General features: G+C 47.9%; 1 protein-coding gene across 1 annotated transcript in view; it reads left to right on the plus strand.

Annotated features, from left to right (window-relative positions):
* Window positions 1-20,425: 20,425 nt before the first annotated feature.
* The window catches only part of FBXO38 (F-box protein 38), a 106,929-nt gene continuing 104,311 nt past the window's right edge, over window positions 20,426-23,043 (plus strand). Inside the window, 1 exon segment of the mRNA XM_077472668.1 lies at window positions 20,426-20,516. The gene's annotated coding sequence lies outside the window, so the exon portion shown is untranslated.

Below are 23,043 nucleotides of genomic sequence, written 5' to 3' on the forward strand. Positions count from 1 at the left end.
AATATGTAAAAGCAGTAAATATAAAGCCAATAACGATCTCAGATCACGCCCCGGTGGTGGTGGTGATCACCCCTACACACGCAGGTCATAAGGAACGAACATGGAGATTAAACGAGTCACTATTAGACGATAAAAAAATAATAGAGGATCTTCAACATAAATTAGAGGAGTACTTTGAATTAAATACATCAGAGGAGGTATCTGAGCAAACTGTGTGGGAAGCCCACAAAGCGGTAGTTAGAGGAGAATTAATAGCTCATGGGACACGAGTAAAGAGGGAAAAAAGAAAAGAGATAGAAGAGCAGTTAGAAAGAATAAAGGAATTAGAGAACAAACATAAGAGCACTCGCGAACCAGAAGATGCCAGGCAGTTGGGAATTATGAGGGAAGAGCTTTCCAAGTGTCTGGACAGAAGGGTCAGGGATAAATATAGGTTTATAGCACACAGATTCTATGGACATGGGAACAAATGCGGCCGATTACTGGCTAGTCAACTAAAAAAAAAGAGGGAATCATCCCATGTACATGAAATCGGAGTGAATAATAAACAAGTAAAAGATACAAAATTAATAGCAAAGGAATTTCAACAATTCTATAAGAAGCTATATAATATCCAACCCATTCCGGAGCAGGTGGAAGATAGGGGGAGGATAGAAGAGATGAAAGATTACATTAATGGTTCTACAATATCAATGTTCCCTGCTAGGATAATAGAAAAACTAGAAGAACCAATAACTAAAGAGGAAATTAGAAAAGCAATAGAGAACCTGCCGAGGGGGAAAAGCCCAGGACCCGACGGGTTAACTAATGCATATTATAAAAAGTTTGCTCAAATCCTAGAAACACCTTTATGCAGATATTTCAATAAAATCTCTGCCTCTAGTACAATGTCCCCAGAAGCACTGCTAGCATACATAACAGTTTTACCGAAACCGGGGAAAGATCCACAGGAATGTGCCAATTACAGACCCATATCATTGCTCAATTCAGATACTAAACTAATAGCCAAAATCATAGCAACTAGAATACAAGAAGAGGTAACACAACTGGTCCATCGCGACCAAACGGGTTTCATGAAAGGTAGAGAAACCAAAGATAACACCATTCGAGCTCTACATATACTTCATTGGATGCAAAATGGCCCAGACAGATTACCCAGGACAATTCTATCAATGGATGCCGAAAAGGCATTCGATAGAGTTGACTGGGACTTTATGAAAGAAGTGCTGAGAGCAATAGGTATGGGAGACCGAATGATGGGATGGATAGTAGCCCTATATGCAAAACCTAGGGCAAGAGTGAAAGTAAATGGTACTCTATCAGGATGCTTTGAAATACGAAATGGCACAAGACAGGGGTGTCCCCTGTCCCCAATACTGTTTGCCTTAACCCTTGAACCATTTCTGTGCAGGGTGAGAAATAATAAGGGAATAAAAGGAATTAGAATAGGATCTGAAGAGCACAAGGTATCAGCATATGCTGATGACCTACTATTTTATCTTTCAGAACCACAGGGATCAATAATGGCATTGATGGAGGAAGTTCAGAGATATGGAAGAATGTCTAACTTTAAAATAAACATGGAAAAATCCATATTATTACCCTGTCATGTCCCTCTATCAATGTCAATATCAATGAAGAATAACCTGCCATTTAGATGGGAAAAGAAATCACTATATTATTTGGGAGTACACATAACGGCAGAGGCTAAATCTTTATATGAATTGAATTATGAAACCTTAATAACAGAAATAACCAAAGATTTAAATAGGTGGAAGGATCATTCATTGACATGGTTCAGAAGGATAAATACCTTGAAAATGAATATATTACCCAGAATAATATATATCATAAACACTGTCCCGATAGCAGTGCCTCAGGTCTTTTTCAAGAGAATACGTAAAATGTTTATATCTTTTATATGGAAGGAGAAAAATCCTAGGATAGCATATGACATCTTGCGCAGAAATAAGAAGGAAGGAGGAATAGGGCTCCCAGATGTTTTTATGTATTATAAAGCGATGGCTATGGTACGTATATTAAATTGGTGCCATGACTCCGTAAATAAAGCATGGGTATCAGTGGAAGAAAGTATGGCGGGTAGAAATCTAGCAGGGGCCCTATGGATACAGGCCACGAATAGAGCATTATCAAAGTGGACATCACCATTAACACAGAATACGTTAGCAGTGTGGGACAGAATGAACAAAAATGAAAAATACGCTCCACGTACATCACCACTAGCTCCACTGGGGGATACCCATGGTTTCCACCGGGGGAAGAAAAGGGAGCATTAGGCTCCTGGGGGTCAGGGGGGAATACAAGGTGTTTAAGATATGCTCCACGGGGAAGTTTACTCCCATTGACAGAACTAATATCAGCACAAGGAGATATACATATGTTGAGATGGAGATATTATCAAATGAGAGATTTTTTCAATAAGTTAGAACCCCAAGTAAGACCCCTGAGCTCCCTCACGACATACGAGAAGATGTGTCTGAAATTAGAAAAACCAAGTAATTTACTATCTCAGATGTATAAATTAGTTCTAAGTGAACAAAGCAGCACAACCCCTTACTTTATAAGAGAGTGGGAGAAGGAACTAAGATGCACATTTAAACCAACACAAGTAAAAAAAATCATGGAAATGACACATGTGACATCAATAAGTGCAGCAATACAAGAAATGTCATATAAGTTTATAGCCAGATGGTACCGAACCCCAGCTAGAATAGCAGAGATATATCCAACAGCGGATGGGCATTGCTGGAGAGGATGTAAGGATAAGGGGACATATCTTCATTTATGGTGGGAATGCCCAAAAATCAGGAATTTTTGGGAGGGAGTAGCTAAATGGATAGGGAGGACAACAGCAAAACCTATAGAAATGACACCCCTACAATATCTGTTTCATGGGACAGAAGGATCCATCAAATCTTATAAAAAGGGCGTTACACCACATTTGTTGAACGCAGCCAAAATATTAATACCTAGATATTGGAAGCAGACAGCATGTCCCACTTTATTGGAATGGAAGGGAGAGGTAGATAAAATAATGGAAGCTGAAAAATGGATATATAATATAAAAGAACAACAGGAAAAACATAAAAATATGTGGGCAGGCTGGAAGCACTACTCCCAAGAAATAGAGTAAGAGTAGGCCATGTCAGATTAAAAACCTAGATAATCCCACCTAAACCCCCCCTAGAGATCTCCGAGAGGAGAGGGGGGAGGGAAGGGAGAGAATAATCAAGAAGTTGCTGAGTAAGCTCGTATCCCCCAAAGGTGCACCGTAGAAAAGGTAAAAGGGAAGGGAGGGGAGAGGGAAAGAAAGAGGGAAAATGAGAACCGAACCACAACCGTTAAATTTTGTTGTCTTGTTGTATTGTTATTGTTTGTAGTATGATTTAAGATAAATGGGAAGTAAAAAAGGGTTGGAAAGGGCTAGGGGGGGGGGGGGGGGAAGAGCGGAGATGACCATATGTGGAGACACCAAAATAAATATCACAATCACAAAGAAAAAAAAGGAAAGGGAAAATTTTTTTTTTTTTTTTTTTTTAGCACAAAATATAAATAATGCACTAAAGGAAGGTTATAGAAGGAATAAACTCATGTAATAATAAATAAAGGCCGAAGGCCAATAAATTAATAAAGAGAAAGGACAAACACAAAAATATCTCGCTTTTTTTTTTTTTTTTTTTCCTCCACAGGATATCTCCGCTCCAATAACCCCCCCTCTAGAGCCACCATACAATATTATTATGGATATGTAAAGGAATGTATGAATGTGAAGACATTGGGGGGATATGTGTAAACCCCAAATGCCTTGAGATTGAAAGTAATGGTTTGATGTATTTATTATAAGAAAAATAATAAAGAGGATTTAAAACAAAAAAAAGGAAAGGAAGGCTCTTAACAGAGGGAGCGTTATCTTCAAAGTAATTTTTTAGACATTGCTCAATTTCATTTTTGGATTCTAAAAGTTGAAGAATCCTTGAGTTCGATCTCCAGATATAATTGCCGTTGGAAAACAAAGAAACTTTCAGAGTTAGGGAAAGCGATGCATGGTCCGACCATGTAATGTTATTAATTGAAAAAGATGTTGCTTTTGTCAGTAGCCCATGATCTATAAGAAATAGATAAATTCTGCTGTAGCTATGGCGTGCTGTAGAGAAAAAAAAACTATAGTCTTTCTTTTGCATTTTAAGCATCTCTATCCGTCATAGAGCTCGTGATGATTGATAAAGGGTTGTAATCCCAGAGGGTTCCTTTTTGGAGTGGAGGTAGAGTCAATCTCTGGATCTGGCGTAAGACCTCTGGTGATTTTTAATTTTTCACAAGCGCTGCATTTGATATTTTCTTATTTTTCATACACATTTCACTATATTGTTGATGCTGGCTGCTGACTTTTATTATTTTTGGAATTATTAGTAGCGCAACTTTTTTTCACATATATTGTAAGATTAATGTCTCCACACATTAGTGATAATCCTATTTTTGTTCTTTACGAGCTAGGCGTTGAAGTTTTAGTTGATGGACATTGGGAGCATATATACATTCACAAGTGTATATTTAGAAGAGTTAATTTAACAGATGAGGATGTGGAAATGACCTTGTGGGTCTTTTAATTTCTTTTATGAGATTGAAAGAAAGTATGTCTCTGATAGCCGTTAACACTCCTATTTTATTTTTTAATAATCCGCAGTTGCTGTAAAGACATGCGGGAAGTTTTTGTGATAGAATTTTGGAGGTGCCTCCCTGTAGAAATGTGTATAATGAGCACATAGGATGTAGAAATTGTGCTGTAATGCTTCTTGCCAGAGGGTTTTACGTTTAACGAGATGATTAAGGCCTTTGGCATTAATTGTAAGGAATGTTATTCCCATAGTTAGGTTATTTGAGATATGATGGAAGTGTGGAGGTGTTGATATTTACCATACTTTTTGTTAGCTGATAGTGACCTCTAGTGGATGGATTTGATGTATTCTGCCAGCTTTCTGTCCATTACAAATTTGCCCATATTTGCAGGCCTCTGGATTATTGATTTTGGTATAATACATGACTGTGACATATGACAAAGTGTGAACAAAGATAAGGAAAAAATAGGATTTTTGTACTCACCGTAAAATCCTTTTCTCTGAAGTTCATTGACTGAATGACACAGCAGCTCTTCTTGACCTTGGGGTTATATCTCCCGTTTAGGAGAGGACTAGGCAGAAAGTGTTAAAAACAGCAACACTTGCACAGTAACGCCCATGGGGCTGTCCTACTGGCTATAACCCCTTACACTGCATCCAGCAGCTCAGTTCGTCAAAAGCAATACAAACAGAAATAGGAGGGGTGGTTGCTGTGTCCGTCAATGAACTTCAGAGAAAAGGACTTTACGGTGAGTACAAAAATCCTATTTTCTCTATCGTTCATTGATGGATACAGCATCTCTTCTTGACCGTAGGGACTTCCCAAAGCAGTGTCAAATGAGCGGTGGGAACAGCAAACAACAATAACTCCACCCATAACAACCAGAGCTCCTCAACGGAGGAGTTGCAACCTTAAACAGCCGCCTGCAAAACCTTGCGAAGCAAGCATCCGAAGATGCGCTCACATCAACCTTGTAAAGTTTTGTGAAAGTGTGAACGGACGACCAGGTCGCCACCTTGCACACCTGGGAAAGAGACACTTGATGTCAGAAAGCACAAGAGGCACCAATTGCCCTGGTAGAATGTGCCATGACAGGAAAGGGAGGCGCCCTTCCCCTTATGGCATAAGCCTGAACCACAATCTGTCTGATCCACCGAGAAATGGTGGCTGATGAGACCGCCAGTCCCTTCTTCGGCCCAGCCCCTGATACAAACAGCGAGTCTGACCTCCAAAAAGGTGCCATAGCAGACAGATACACCCGCAGAGCCCGGACCACTTCCAAGGAATGCAAAGCCACCTCTTTGGGGTGTAACAGCCGAGGACATAAGGACGGAAGTACAATGTCCTCATTTAGATGAAAGGCCGAAACAACCTTTGGAGGAAACAAAGGATGCGGACATAGCACCGCCTTATCCTTATGGAGGATCAAGTAGGGAGACTTTCAAGACATGGCCGCCAACTCACAAACCCTCCTGGCAGATGCAATGGCCACTAGAAAGACTACTTTTATGAGCGAGTGTCAATAAGGTAATCTCCCTAAGGTTTTCAAATGGCGGTTTCTGACCATCGAGAGCACCAGATTCAAATCCCACGGAGGTAGCGGTGGTCGAACCCCCTGAACAAACGTACTCAACAATGAATGAGTCGCCAAGAGATGCTGAAAAGACAGCCAAAGCTGATATTTGCCCCTTACTGGTGCTTAATGCAAGTTTCTGATCCACTCCTCGCTGCAAAAACAGCAGGATCCTGGAAATTGAATATGTACGTGGACGCCACCCCATCTCCTCACGCATGGGGATGTAGGCCTTCCACGTATGATTATCAATCTTCAGAGAAGATGACTTCCGTGTCCTCAACATAGTGGATATTACCAAATCCGACAGACCTCAGTTCCTTAGCACCAGGCTTTCAACAGACATGCTGTTAAAGCCAGTGACGGTAAAGCAGAATGAAATATCGGACCTTGCGACAGAAGGTCCTCTCGCATCGGCAATCACCAAGGAACATCCACCACCATTCGCACTGTCGGCGTACCACAGACGCCGAGGCCAATCTGGGGCAATCAGAATTACCGTAATCCCCTCGGCCTCCACTCTGCGATGCAGACATGGTAGAAGTTTGAGTGGGGGAAAGCCATAAATAAGTCGATAATACCCCCATGGAGCCACCAATGCGTCTGCCACGGGATCCTTTGACCTGGCCACAAACCTCTGTACCTTCTGATTGAGTCGAGAAGCCAGGAGATCCACATCTGGCATGCCTCACCTTAGGCAAAGGAGCCAAAATACATCCGGATTTAGCGACCATTCCCCTTACGTAGTCTGCTTGCCAGTTTTCTATGCCCGGAATGCGCCGCTCTGCCCACAGCAGGATGTGAGCGGCCTCCAGTGCTGCAGCCAAGCTTCTTGTTCCTCCTTGATGGTTGGCATACACCACTGCCACGGAGTTGTCTGACTGGATCCTGACCGGATGCCCCTGCAGCCTCTGTGACTATGTGGAGAGGCACTGCCTGATGGCCCGAAGTTCCAGCATGTTGTTTGGCAGGTGAGCTTCTTCATGGTTCCACCGACCCTAGGATGACTGTACGCCCCAAACCAACCCCCCCCCCCAAACGCTCAGGCTGGTGTCTGTTGTGATCACCATCCAATAAAGAGGAGGGAACGACTTCCCGGACCGAAGACCTCAACCACCAAAGCAGGGAGTCCCTGACTAGCTGGCTAACTCGAATTTGCCAATCCAGGGACAACTGAGATTTGTCCCAACTTGACAGGATCTCCTTTTGCAGGACTAGAGTGTGGAATTGAGCATATAGTACCACCTCGAAAGTGGCTACCATGAGACTCAGGACTCGCATGCATAAAACGCAGCGACGACCACCTGCAGGACACCGGTAACTTCACTGCAGCTTGAAGAGTCTGCAGCTTGTTCGAAGGAAGAAAGACTCTCGCCTCTGAGGAGGCGAGATCACTATGAGATCACTATCTCATAGGAGGCGAGATCACTATCGCCCGAAGAGTTTGCATAGTGATTGCCACATCCTCCCTTAATTCTGAGGCGGAAGCTGCTCTCAGATGGAGGTCATCCAGGTAACCCACAATTGCGATCCCTCGCTGCCTTAGGAAAGCCAAAATTGGGGCTAGCGCCTTGGTGAAGACCCACAGTGCCAATGCCAGGCCAAAAGGGAGAGCTACAAATTGGTAGAACTCGTCCCCGACCACAAATCGCAGAAACCTCTGATGCTTGATGCATATGGGGACATGCAAGTATGTGTCCTTGATGTCCAGGGATAGCAGAAAATCCCCTTGATGGAGTGCAGGAACCACTGAGCGAACTGATTCCATCCTGAACTTTTGTACTTTAACAAAGCTGTTAACGGCCTTGAGGTCCAGGACCGAACGGACCCCTTCCTCCTTTGGGACTACAAACAGATTGGAGTAGAAATTCTGAAATCTTTCTGGCATTGGTACAGGTACTATCACCCCGTGCAGCAGCAGGTCCTGTACTGCCCCAAACAGGTCCTCCCGAAAACCCGGGAGAAGATGAAGGTTGGAGGGAAAAAAATCTGTTTGGCGGACAAGAAACTCTATCTTGTACCCTGAGGAAACCAGTTCGCAGACCCACTGGTCGGAAAGTAGGGAGGTCCACCGAATAGGACCCCCCCCACCCGAGAGGTGGGTGGGGCAAACCTTGATGCGGTAACATTTTTGCGCGCAGACTTTTTTTTGGCTTTCAAAACCAGGGACACTTTTGTCCTTCAGCAGGCACGGTGTCAGACTGGGAACGCTTACCTGCTGACCCGGGCAGGTGAAAAAGCAGTTCTTGAGTGGAAAAAGAGGGCTCTTGCCTGCGGCATGGCGCCTTACCCTTCCTGGACTGTGAGAGCAATGTGCTCGTCCCACCGGTAACCTCTTTAATAATGTCACCAGTGAAGCTCCAAAAAGCCTCTCACCTTGGAAGGGCAAATCTGCCAGTGCTTTCTTAGATGCCTGGTCTGCAGGCTCTAGAGAGCAAGGGGGCCATATCTAAGGCAGCATCAGAGACATACTTAAGGCCCTGCACCAACTGGTCCACCAACTCCACACAGACCGGGGAAGCCTGTTGCGTCTCCAATTCATGGTGCAACAATTTAGCCCATTCAGTAAGCTTCTATGATACCAGAGCCATGGCTAACACTGGCAGCAATGCTGACTCCACCACAGTAAACATGGGCCGGGCAACCACCTCGGCCCTTTTGTCAGCAAGGTCCTTGAAAGCAGGAGTCCCTTAAATCAGAATCGTGGTTACCTTATTTAACCTGGATACTGAGGGGTCAACAATCAGAGATGTCCATTTCTTCAGGAGACTCTCCTCAAAGAGGTAACGCACCGCCATGCGTTTTGGGACTGAAAATGCCTGCTGCGATTCTCCCCATTCCTTGTAAATAAACTTATCAAAATAAGTTGGGTAAGGAAACACCTTAGCCGTGTGGGCCGGCTTGTGGGACCCAAAAGGGACCGACACCTCTGTAGATGCCCCCGCCGTATCCTCCATTTTTAGGGTATCCCACACAGCTGTAAAAAGTGCTCCTACAAGCGTCTTTTCCTGCGCTGACCCGGACATGGAGTCATCCTTGCTGTCTGAACAGTCCTGGTTCACATCCTCTGATACATTAGAACAGGGGCCAACTGTCACAGCGGGGCCCGAGTCTGAATCGGAGCTTTCCCCAGAAGACAGTGGGGGGAGGGGGTGTTTTTTACCCCCCTTGCGCCCGCACGCCACTTCCACCCTGGCAACAAATGCCTCCAGGACTGCCGACAGAGCGTCCATAGGCACCGCAGGTACAGGGGAACCAGTTGCAATAGCAGGGATGTCTGGAGATCTGACTCCATGTTGACCCACATTCGCCCGTCACCACTTAGGGACCTAAGGCAAGACAAACAAAGTCCACCCTCCTAGCTGCACAGATTGAGGGGCCCCACCACACGACTCACCAACCTGACCAAGGTACTGCGCTGTGCTGCTGCTGTCTGTTCTCCCTTATGTCATCCACGAGGTGTCTGTGTGGAAAGCGCGATTTTCTAGAAAGAAACAAGCACCCAGCGCTAGAGGCAAAACTGTGGCTACAAAAAAATGCCCGTGGAGCGTGAGGCGGCCTCCCCGCATGTCTCACACAGCACAAACACCCCACTATGGCCCAGAAACAGGGAAGAGGACGAGCGGACCACTAACACCCAGCGCAGCCCCTTGCCAGGACCCAGAGCCCCCCCGGAGGACCCTCGGCCAGGTATGTGCACCGCACCTCCATGTGCCCAGTCAAACCATGGCCCATAGCATGGGGAGGAGGGAAGGGACAGGGAGAGAAGAAAGGGAGAGTGAGAGACTCCCTAGTCGACCTCCCAGGGAATGCCCAGCTGCTCCATCCTGCCGAGACAGGTGGAACCATACTTACCCCTCCTGCAGGGACTGCTGGACACATTCCACAGACAGACCCATCACCCAAGCAGTACGGGTGACTGCCGGCCACGGCACACTGACACAGACAGCAGTAGCTGGTCATATGTGTGCCCCGGAGCATATAGCTCACCTATAGGATTTTTGTACTCGCTGTAAATCCTTTTCTCTGAAGTTCACTGACTGACACAGCTCCATTAGTCTTGACCGTAGGAGCCCTGGGACAGCTGACAGCGAGGAGGTGTTCTGTAGTACAGCAGGAATGCTGGGTCAGCAGGCTGCAAGAAGGCACTCTGTGGTCAGGCAGGAACACTGGCAGGGTCAGACAGGCCGGGTCAACACTAGCGGGCAGAGCAGGTAACAAACGGAGGCAGGAGGGTAGTCGAGGTGCAGGCCGGGTTGGTTATAAGCTGGCAGTGATCAAACCAAAGGAAGAGGCAGAAGAGTGTAGTCGGGACAAGCCGGGGTTGGAGGCAGGCAGCAAACAAACATAGTCAGGAATAGGCCGGGTAGACAGGAATCGGGTCAACAGGTAGCAAGTAGCAAGGGTCTCAGGAAACAATGTAGACTGGACAGCAAGAAGGCACAGTAACAGACTCCTTTAACCAGTTCCTGACCAGCGCACACGATGTACGTGGGCAGAATGGCACGGGCAGGCATATTGGCGTACAGGTACGCCCAATCTTTAATACCGCCCTGGCATCGTGAGCGCATCGCCGGCGGCGTGCTCGCGTGCTGGTCGGGACCCCCGTGAGTCCGGTCACGGGTCCCGCGGACTCGATCGCCGTGGGCATACCCGCGATCGTTTCACGGGCGGCTGAACGAGGAAATGCCGTTGTAAACAGCATTTCCCTGTTCTGCCTAGCAACTAGTGACGCTGATCTCTGCTCCATGTGATTGGAGCAGAGATCGGTGTTCACTAAATTAAAGCCCAGCCCCCAGCAGTTAGTAACACACCCCTAGGAACACTTAACCCCTACACTGCCACCCACTGGTTAACCCCTTCACTGCCAGTGTCATTTACACAGGAATCACTGCATTTATATAGCAGTGATTGCTGTATAAATGACAATGGTCCCAAAAATGTGTCAAAAATCTCTGTCCGCCATAATGTCGCAGTCACAATAAAAATCGCTGATTGCCGCCATTACTAGTAAAAACTAAAAAATATTAATAAAAATGCCATAAAACTATCCCCTATTTTGTAAACGCTATAACCAATCAATCGCTTATTGCGTTTTTAAACCAAAAATATGTAGAAGAATACGTATCGGCCTAAACTGAGGGAAAAAAATGTTTTTTTATATATTTTTGGGGATATTTATTATAACAAAAAGTAAAAAATAATGCGTTTTTTTTTTCAAAATTGTCGCTCTATTTTTGTTTATAGCACAAAAAATAAAAACCGCAGGGGTGATCAAATACCACCAAAAGCTCTATTTGTAGGAAAAAAAGGACGTCAATTTTGTTTGGGAGCCACGTCGCACGACCATGCAATTGTCAGTTAAAGCAACGCAGTGCCGAATCGCAAAAAGTGGTCTGGTCTTTGATCAGCAAAATGGTCCGGGGCTGAAGTGGTTAAATAAACCTCTTGGCGCCAAGTGCTGTCACGCGGCGCATCTGCACACACCCGTGCGCGTCCGCCCACTTGCACCATCGCACACCCGCGTTCACACTATTGCGCATCCGCGTGCGCCCGTTGGCGCTATCGTGTGCGCTGGTTGGCTCTTTTGAAAAGGATTCTGCGGACAGGTCTTCCACATACAGCCGGATTACCAGGACGACTTTCTTGACAGTGCCCGCAATATAGTGGAAATCAGAGTCCAACAGGCCCCGGTTCCCTAGCACCTGGCTCTCAACAGCCATGTCGTTTAAAATCAGCGATGGTAAAGCAGGATGGAGAATCGGACCTTGAGACAGAAGGTCTTCTTGTAACGGTAGTCACCAGGGAGCGTCCGCAAGCAGGCGTACTAGGTCAGCGTACCAGGGGCGCCAATCGGTATTACTGGAATCCCCTTGGCCTCCACTCTGCAGAGCAGACATAGTAGCAGTTTTAGCGGAGGAAAGGCGTAGATCAGTCGGCACTGAGCCACCAGCACGTCTGCCCAAGGATCTATTGTCCTGGATATGAATCTCAGCACCTTCCAATTTGAGACGGGAGGCCAGGAGATCCACATCTGATGTGCCCCACCGCAGGCACAGTAGCCTGAACACCTCCGGACGCAACGCCCATTCGCCTGGGTCCAACATCTGGTGACTTATTTAGTCCACCTGCCATTACTACTGCCGGGATGTAAATGGCCGACAAGGCTGGTACATGTCGCTCTGCCCACTGAAGGATGTGAGCGACCTCCCGTGCTGAAGCCAAGCTTCTTGTTCCTCCTTGAGGGCACTGCACTGTTTGCAGACGAGCCAGTTGCAATTGCAGGGAGTTCTGGGGAAGAAATGCCAGTTTCTGAAGCCATGCTGACCCACCCTGTCTACCACCCTTGGGGACTTAGGACAGGTGCAGAATCCCACCCTCCTAGCTGCTGCAGACTGAGGGGCCCCGACCGAGTGTTGCGCCGTTCAGTTACAGGTGTTTGCGTCCAGTATCAGCTCCCAGGTGTCCTGAGCAAAAAAACGCACCGTTCTGAGCAGCAGGGACAAGCGCTGAGGATAAAAACCACGCTGGGCTACAACAAAATGACCGCCCTGTATAAAGGACCTAATCACAAGGAAAATGGCCGCCGAGATACAGAAAAATTGCCCCTGACCATGCTTTCCACTGAGGCACACCAAAAATGGTAGACAAACAACTGTATACAGTAAAAGGACAGAGAAAATGGTGGCAGAACAGCGCTATTGAGATCAGCACATGCAGACCTCCAGACACCCAGCTGGGAGACCACAGACACCCAGGGACACAGACACCCAGCGCAACACCACAATCTAAGGTGAGAGGCCCCCAGGGGGACCCTGGCTACAGGTACACACACCGCTCAGCAGCCCATCATGCAGCATCCCCCACAGGAGGGGGGAGGCAAAATGGGGACAGGGAGAGAAGAGAGGAACCCCCTAATCAACCTCCCAGGGAATGCCCAGCTGCTCAATCCCGTCAAGGCAGGGAGAGCTGTACTTAACATCCAGACGAGCTGGGGACATCCCATCACAGACTCACTCTCCGAGCAGTACGGGGTGGCTGCTGGCCACGGCACACTGTGACAAACACATCGGTAGTCCGGTCATATGTGTGCCCCGGAGTGTTGCGCTCACCGGCCGCCCCTGGAGCCTGAGGGGAATGTTGTGACCGACCCAGCGCGTAGCTAGGGACTGCACACGCTCAATAGCCAGGCTGGGGAGACTACAAGGATCTAGAATATCCAGCCTGTCACCCAGCCGTTTGTTGATAGCAGATCACAGGATCTTAAAATCTTGCGCAAAAGGCAAACATTCAGAAAAAAAAAAATCCCAGGGCCGATGGTCCCGCAGGGAGCCTAGGTCTATCTCCTTCACTAGTAAGGGTGCAACGGATCAAAAAACTCACGGATCAGATCATTCCTCGGATCGTTTTTCGGATCAGCAAATAATAATTGAATTTGCAAAAACCTGTGAAAATTCCACCGCCATATAGTCCCCACTGTAATATCCACAATCTCCCCCACTGTAATATTGACAGAGCATGGCTGGGTATGGCAGCGTATTGGCAAGGTATGGGAGAGTATTGGCAGGGTATTGCAGAGTAGGCTGTCAAAGAGCAGCACTGTGGGCACTACAGATGCAGCCCACAGCGCTGCATCCATCCGATCTCTCCCCCTCAACTGTACAGATCAGTACAGAGAGGGGAGAGAGGAACCGGCAACATGACATGACTTGTTTACAAGTGATTGCTCCGCCATTTGACGGAGCGATCACATTGTAAACGGCCTGGGTGTAGAATGATGTCAGCCGCTTCGTAGCTAGGCCGAAGCTGCGGCATTTCCTAAAGGCCGTGACCACGGAGCGACCCGTTCGGATCACAGATCGGTGACGATCCGTTGCACCCCTATTCACTAGGCAGAAAAAAACTGAGCTGCAGGAAGCAGGCTGATGGGGTTATTACCAGAGGGACTGCCCCCTGGATGGAACTGTAAAGTTCTGTTTTTTTCACCTGTATTACATGTTCTGCCTAGTCCTCTCCTGAAGGTAGTGCAATAATCCTACGGTCAAGACTAATGGAGCTGTGTCAGTCAGTGAACGAAAGAGAAACACAATATTTTTTACTTTTTTGCTATAATAAATATACCAATTTAAAAAAGGAAAAATATATGTGTGTGTGTGTGTGTGTGTATATATGACATTTTTAATTATACATTTTTTTTTACTACTAATGGCGATGATCTGTGATTTTTTTTTTTTTTTTTACCATTACTGTGACATTGCGGCGGACACTATTTTGGGACCATTCATACAGCGATCAATGCTATAAAAATGCACTGATTACCAGTGTTGGTCATCTTACTTAGTTAAGTTACAAATTACTTCTCCCAAAAATGAATTGCATTAGTAACTCGGTTACTACATTGGAAAAGTAATTAGTTACTCAGCAAAGTAACTGTGGTTGTAGAAGTGATGGTGGGTGGGTAGGGATGGGATCTTTAAGAAGCAGAGGCGGTGGAGAACTTGGGATGGATCGATTGCACTGCAATTCGAATCGTCAGTCACTTGAATGCCTTTCCTCATGGGGAGAGAGAGAGAGACCCTCCCCTTCACTTAATTGGTGTCAGCTGACTTCATTTTAAAGTGTCTGCCCCGTCTCCCTACATTCATTCATTCTCTCTCTCTCTCTCTCCAGGGCGGGATGGGGCGGTCCAGACAGTCTCTCTGAGACACAGCCTCTTCTCAGCGGGCGAAAGCCCCCCTCCCCACTGCGAAACAAATGGCCAGGCAGTGCGACCACGGCAGGCCTCCCGGGCGGTAGATGTAATTGCGGTAACGGCGCCCAAGTAATGGGAACTGAGTTACCATGAGGGGAAGAGTAATCAGTTATATTACTCGTTACCCTCTAAAGTAACTGCGTTACGAAACTCCGTTTATTTTAACTCTGTTACTTATATCACTGCTGATTACTGTATAAGGCTTGATTCACACTAATGTGTTTTTTGATGCATTTTGCAGAAATGCAGGGACATTTTTAACATGGGTTCCTCTGGAACATGTTCACATCAATGCATGTTTGTGCCTCTGCGTTTTTGGAAAGGGTCTGGGACTTTTTTCCCTGCAAAACGCAGCATTTTCCATGTAATAGAATTCAATGTACCCACATCCAAAACGCAAGTACCGCGTTTTTTTACTGTGATTTTGCTTTTTTTTTTTTTTACACTGTATATAGCCGGTTGCTAAGCAACCGGCCGCCACATCCTTAACAACTGAGGAGTCATCAGCTGTCAGCTGGCTTCCCACTCAATGTAAAAAAAATTGTGAAAAAAAACAGTGGGGTCCCCCCCAGGTCCATGGGTTTAGTATGGCAAAAAAAAAATGGTGTGGGGGTCCCCCAAAATCCATACCAGACCCTTATCCGAGCATGCAGCCTGGCAGGTCAGGAAAGTGAGGGGACGAGCAAGCCCCCCCCCCTCCCGAACCATACCAGGCCGCATGCCCTCAACATGGATGGGATGGGTGCTTTGGGGCAGGGGCGGCTCTGCACCCCCCCACCCCAAAGCACCTTGCCCCCATGTTGATGGGGAAAAGGGCCCCTTACTAACAACCCTTGTCCAGGGGTTGTCGGGGTCTGCGGGCGGAGGGCTTATCGGAATCTGGAAGCCCGCTTTAACAAGGGGTCCCCCAGATCCCAGCCGCCCCCATGTGAATGAGTATGGGGTACATTGTACCCCTACCCATTCACTAAAAAAAGTATTGTTAAAAAAACAGTAGTTTTTGACAAGCTTTTATTAAAATCCTCCTCGTCCTCGGTCTTCTTCCACTCTTCTGTATTCTTCCTCCTTCTTCCACCTCCTCCTCCGGTTTTCTCCTTCTTCCGCTTCTCCTCTGTCTTCTTTGTACGGTGTTCTTCCTCTGCAGTCGCTCCAGCCGACGAGCCACCCCCTATGCTACGCCCCGCTGATCTGTCGGCGCCGATGTCCTGCATTTCTTAAATAATGGTGGAGCGTGGCAATCGGACTACATCATCCGGAGGCCACGCCCCCTGTGACGTCACAGCCTGGGGCATGGGTCCGTGACATTACAAGGGGTGTGGCCTTCGGTTGACGTAATCCGACTGCCGTGTCCCCATCGTTATTTAAGAAATACAGGACATCGGCACCGACAGATCAGCGGGAATCAGCATCGAAGGTGGGTCACCAGCTGGAGCGACTGCAGAGGAAGAACACCGGACAAAGAAGACAGAGGAGGAACAGAAGAAGCAGGGGGAGAACAAGAAAACCGGAGGATGAAGATGGAGGAAGAAGCGGAGAAGTTGATATTTTTTAACACTACACTACTTTTTTTTTTTTGTGTATGGGTAGGGGTACAATGTACCCCATACTCATTCACATGGGGGAGGGGGCCGGGATCAGAATCAATGCTCACCAAACACATTAGCAAAAGGTACCCAAAGGGTGACGCTCGAGCTGAAATTCCACGTAGTACATCACTACGTTCGTGTTTGTTGGCCGACAATTGTGTGGTGTTGGTATGCAAGAAAAGTTCCTGGCACACGCCCCTCGGACAAAAGTCTGAGCCTCTGTTGGCCAACAATCCGATCGGGTGTACGAGGCTTTAAGCCTCGTACACCCGATCAGATGTTCAGCAGGGAATTGTGTGATGTCAGACTGCCTAAAATCTGACCATTAGACTCGGTTCATACTGGGGCAGCTTGTCAGGTGATTTAGCCGCCTGACAAGTCGCAATCCATTCTGTACAATGGAACTGTTCTAATAGGAGTGACACAAGTCGCTCCGACTTAGAAAAAGGTTCCTGTACTACTTTTGGGGCAACTTCAGGTGACTTGCATTGACTTCTATACAGAAGGCATTCTGCAAGCCACCGCTGAAGTCGCCTGAGGCAGTCGCGCTGCAAGTCGTGCTGCCTCAGTGTGAACAGACCCTTAGTTTGCTCCTTCAGACAAATGTTGTCAAACTTTCTGCCAAAAAATGTTGGATGGTAGGCTGGAAAATTTTTGAGGGACAGCGATCAGTTCTCAGATTTTTGTATCGTCTGTACACAAGTCCATCACTCAAAAGTCCAAAGTACAAACGCGCAAGCTCAGAATCAATGCTCACCAAACACAACACTGGCAGAAAGTGCCCAAAGGTTGGCACTCAAGAGCTGAAATTCCACATAGTACATCACTACGTTTGTGTTTGTTGGCCGACAATTGTGTGGCGTTTGTATGCAAGACAAGTTCCTGGCACACGCCCTTCGGACAAAAGTCTGAAGCTCTGTTGGTCATTAATCTGATCATGTGTACGAGGCTTTAGAATCCGTTCACACGGGTGTACCCACATGAAGGACTGTCTTTGACTGCACAGGTGTCCCGTCATGTCTATTACGCATCGTCTGCACAGAAATGGGCACACAGACTCATGTTGATGAATGCCAACAGTGCGCGCTCTCTGGGACATATATTCACACCCACGCGCATGTCAAACCGAGAGCAGCGGCTGTGTCTTTGCGCAAACGCTACGTCCTGATGGGCATGTTTGCACTCAGATGAACAGAATGCCTCAGCCGGCCCTTCGCACAGATATACGCCTAAGGCTCGGTTCACACAGGGGCGACACGACTTCAGGACGACTTTGTGAGGCAACTTGGAGACGACTTGAACACGACTTTTAGACACGACCTGGGGCGACTTACAAGTCGCCCCAGGCCAGGCGGCTTTTGCCGTGGCCAATCAGAGAATGAGCTCTGAAGGGGGAACTCCACGCCAAATTTCTGAAAAAAAAATTGACGTAAGTTCCCCCTCCGAGAGCATACCAGGCCCTTAGGTCTGGTATGGATTCCAAGGGGAACCCCCTACGCCAAAAAAACGGCGTGGGGGTCCCCCCCAGATCCTTATCCGAGCACGCTACCCGTCCGGCCAGGAAAGGGGGTGGGGACGAGCGGGCGCCCCCCCCCTCCTGAGCCGTACCAGGCCGCGTGCCCTCAACATGGGGGGGTGCCTTGGGGGAGGGGGGGCGTGCGGCCCCCCCACCCCAAAGCACCTTGTCCCCATGTTGATGAGGACAAGGGCCTCTTCCCGACAACCCTGGCCGTTGGTTGTCGGGGTCTGCGGGCGGGGGGCTTATCGGAATCCGGGAGCCCCCTTTAATAAGGGGGCCCCCGGATACCGCCCCCCCCACCCTATGTGAATGAGTATGGGGTACAGTGTACCCCTACCCATTCATCTGTAAAATAAAGTACAAAAAAAAACACAACACACAAGATAAAATAATTTATTGCACAGCTCCAGGGGTCTTCCGTCTTCGGGGGTCTTCTCGCCGGACTCCTCCGCTATCTTCTTGTAGCTCTTTTACTAGCGGAGGAGCCCGGCATTCTTCTTCGTCGCCGCGGCCTCTTCTTCTGACTTCGGGGGTCTTGTCCCCTTCTTCGGTTCTTCTGCCGGGCCACCGCGCCTTCTTATAGCTCTTTTACAGGCGGTGGCCCGGTCTTCTGTCGCCGCCGCCTTCCGTTCTTCTTCTTCTCCTGGAGATGTTGACTCAACGTTCTCTCCGGCCGCAATGCCAGGGACGCGCTGCGCTGCCACTTATATAGGGACAAGGGGCAGTGTCACATGGGTTGATGTCACATGGGTTGGTCACATGGGTTGATGTCACATGGCGACAGTCCCAGCATCCTCCGGGACTGTGACATCGTAAGGGGGCGGGGTCACCATGTGACATCAACCGATGACCCCGCCCCTTGTCCCTATATAAGTCGCCGCGCAGTGCGTCCCTGGCATTGTGGCCGGAGAGAGCGTCGAGTCAACATCTCCAGGAGAAGAAGAACGGAAGGCGGCGGCGGCGACAGAAGACCGGGCCACCGCCTGTAAAAGAGCTATAAGAAGGCTCGGTGGCCCGGCAGAAGAACCGAAGAGGGGGACAAGACCCCCGAAGTCGGAAGAAGAGGCCGCGGCGACGAAGAAGAAGAGTCCGACAAGAAGACCCCCGAAGACGGAAGACCCCCGGAGCTGTGCAATAAATTTTATCTTGTGTGTTGTGTTTTTTTTGTACTTTATTTTACAGGTGAATGGGTAGGGGTACATTGTACCCCATACTCATTCACATAGGGTGGGGGGCCAGTATCCGGGGGCCCCCTTATTAAAGGGGGCTCCCGGATTCCGATAAGCCCCCCGCCGGCAGACCCCGACAACCAACGGCCAGGGTTGTCGGGAAGAGGCCCTTGTCCTCATCAACATGGGGACAAGGTGCTTTGGGGTGGGGGACCGCACGCCCCCCTCCCCCAAGGCACCCCCCCATGTTGAGGGCAAGCGGCCTGGTACAGCTCAGGAGGGGGGGGCGCCCGCTCGTCTCCACCCCCTTTCCTGGCCGGCCGGGTAGCGTGCTCGGATAAGGGTCTGGTGTGGATCTGGGGGGGACCCCCACTCCGTTTTTTCGGGCGTAGGGGGTTCCCCTTGGAATCCATACCAGACCTAAGGGCCTGGTATGCTCTCGGAGGGGGAACCCACGGGAAAAAAAATGTCAGAAATTTGGAGTGGAGTTCCCCCTTCAGAGCTAATAATTCTGTCAAAGTCTCCTCCGTAAAGACAGAGATCTGACTTGGAGGCGACCTCCATTGAAATCAATGGGTACAAGTCGCCTACAATTTGGATTCAAGTAGTACAGGAACTTCTTTTGAAGTCGGAGGCGACTTCAGTAGCGTGCATTAAGACGGCTCTCATTCACTTACATTGATTTTTAAATGTTGTCCGACCTGAGGCGACTAGGGGCGACCTGAAGACTAGGGGCGACCTGAAGTCGGATCTGAGTCGCCCCTGTGTGAACCGAGCCTTAGTGAGACTGTGAACGAGGCTAAAGGGAAAGGTCACTACGCCTTTAGTAAATGAGGGAAAGGTCACTACGCCTTTAGTAAATGAGGCTCGCAGTGTCTGTGTATACTTATTTGTACTTCGTCCATAGTCTATCTACACTCCACTTATATAACTTATGCCCCTATACATTATTATCATTCTATCTCTTCAATGACAATCTGCTCCCACCATGATATCAGCCCGGTCACAGCTCTTCGCTGCCGCTGAGGTGACTGAAACGGGAGCGACTCCTTCCTAGCGAGGAAGCGCTTCTCTAGCCAATCCTACCGCCGCTGGCTCCTAGGCTTCTCTACCATTGGCTCCCCAGTGGAACGGAACAGATTGGCTGTGTGGGAAGAGAGGGGCGGAGCTGAATCAGGAAGTGTTTGTCTGGGCATCTTTCTAGCTGTTTCCGGTACACAGAGGCTCAGCTGATGGACGGCCCGGGGTTCCCTGTATACTGGAGAGCTGTGTCCGGGAGGTAATAGCAGGGCACTGGCAAGGGGGCAGGCGGTTGGAGCACGGTTATTGTAGCTGGGCAGTGGTGGTAGAACAGTATACCGGTAATGGGTACGTGACTGCAGCCCTGGCTATATATTATAGCCTGTATATATGGATTTAATGAGGATGTGTGTGAGTAATACTTCCTGTATAATTGCAGGATTTACATTACATACTCAATGGGCTCTCCTATATTGTGGGCAGTGTCATGGGTGCCAGCCATTCAGAAGCATGTGGACGGTTCTAAAGTGACCCTGTCACTAGTCAGGTGATGCTGGCTGGCCTCCTATGAAAAATGCTTGTTGCCTGGCTGTATCTAAAGTTGAATCACTGACCTGAAGTCCCAGTGGAGATGAGTGTTGTGAATGTGTCACAGTTCCTTATGTCTATGCTAATTCCTTGGCATGGACTCAAAAAATGTGGAATGACAACCAGGCAAATGGCATTTTCAGAAGGGAGAATTAGCAATGGCAGCCTCCATGAGGCACTTGCAGGTTTGTGTAAAAGCTGTCTGCTGATATCCCGCTGTGCAGGTGGATGGCTGGTCCGTGTCCGTCCTGCTTATATTGAGCAGATAGACATAGCTCACTCTCTGTGGGTGGTTGGGTATAAACAGACCCCACATCTCTGTTTACACCTGGCTGCCATCTGATCCGATTATTTATTATTTGGATCGGTTTCAATGTCGGTTGGTGTAAATGGACACATACTCTGTAGAGGAGAATGGAGGGTGTGTTTGGGTCTTCCTGCAAAACTGACTCGATCACAGTCCTGTGAAAGGGGTCTTAATTTACCTTTGGTAACAAAAGGACATATCGCGCGAGTTCAGCTGAACTCGCATTATTTCATTCCTGCATGTCAGTTTGAAGATTTCAGAGACATCTGTGCAGTTTCCTGCAAAGATGTCTATTGAAATCGCACCTGAAATTGGCAAAAGTAGTATAGAAACTACTTTTGGGAATGGGTGCGGCACCGCAAAGTTGACATTGCACTGATTCGGCTGGTTCCATTGCGGGCAATAGCTGCTGATTTGGCATGAGATTTGACATGTCAAATTGCATACCAAATCGCATCAGTGTGAGCAAGGGCTCAAAGTAAAACAGTACCCCCCCTTTCCTTCTCTCTCTTTTTTTTTTTTTTTTTTTTTTTTTTTAGTGGAAAGAAATCGGAGCACCTGTCAGGTGGTTGTTGCTGTCTGCGACACCTCTTTACTTGCCCGGTTTACCATTATCACTGAAAAATGTTGGGCTGTTACCAGAACAGTAGTAGAGGGGGAAATCCAATAAGGTGCACTAGTTCTGGTTACCCTAGTGACACATGAACACTTTTGAAGGGATTTCTTCTCATTTCCTGTTTTTACAGGAAGTAAAGGTGAATCTGCCCAATCACAGGTGGCATAAAAAATAACTTGATAGGGGTTATAACCCTCTTTTTATACTTTCCAAAATTAAGGAAAAAAAAATAAGTTTTGGTTTTACCTTAAGACCCCTTTCACACTGAAGCCATTTTTTCCAGGTGCTTTTAGAGCTAAAAATAGTGCCTGAAAAAAGCCTCGACTGCAATCCCAGTGTGAAAGCCCGAGTGCTTTCCCACTGGGGTGCTGCGCTGGCAGGATGTCAAAAAGTCCTGCAAGCAGCTTCTTTGCAATGCTGTAAAAGCAGCGAATACACTGCTCCTAAAGTGTCCCTGCCTATTGAAATCAATGGGCAGCACTGCTGGCAAAGAGCAATGATGCTTTGCGGGCTTTTTAGACCCTTTTTTGGCTGCTAGCGGGATTAAGAGCGCCCGCTAGCGCCCAAAAAGCACTTCAAAAGCTAAACTAAAAATAATGGCACTTTACCGCCAGGTGCTGGCAGTGTGAAGGTGCCCTAAATGTAAAACCTAAGTTCATATTTGTAATAAAATGCACTGTGCAGTCAAGGGGTTTTACTATTTATAAAAACTCTATGTTGCTTTAAAATTTGGAGTAGAAGTGCAATATCTGTAGGCCAATCGCAGCTTAACGATTAAAAAGTAGTGGAAGAGATCTGCACTGTCCTGCCTGTGATGTTGGAGACCCCGTACATCAGGGGTGCCCAACCAGTGGCCCGTGGAGCCCTCTGTTGTGGCCCGCAACCTCCTTCTGTGGGATGGCAGATTGGCAAGCCCAGATCATCTGTGTTGTTAATGAAGCTGGCAAAGCACGCAGCTGTGGAACAGAGCTGTATAAGCTGATGCTTCCTGTATAGCGCCGTCTCTTGCCACAAGCGGAGTGATACCAAATTCACTCTGCCGGGGACAGCAACAGCAGACGATACCTGAATGGAAGACTGTTATTAAAGGTCAGTTTATTACTAAAAATTGCAGTGTATATCTGGGCATATCTGCGCAGTGGTTACTGCGCTGCTTTCAAACGGATACACAGGTGCAGTGCACCTTCAGGTTACCTGCACTGAGGCTTAGACTTCTGTTATTACCTGCAGGTTTGGTGAGCTTTCAGAAGGTGCACCACACCTGCAAGATATAAT

The sequence above is a fragment of the Lithobates pipiens genome, unplaced genomic scaffold (genome assembly GCF_037356315.1).
Source record: "Lithobates pipiens isolate NorthernLeopardFrog02 unplaced genomic scaffold, aLitPip1_a1.2 Scaffold_8, whole genome shotgun sequence".
NCBI lineage: Eukaryota > Metazoa > Chordata > Amphibia > Anura > Ranidae > Lithobates > Lithobates pipiens.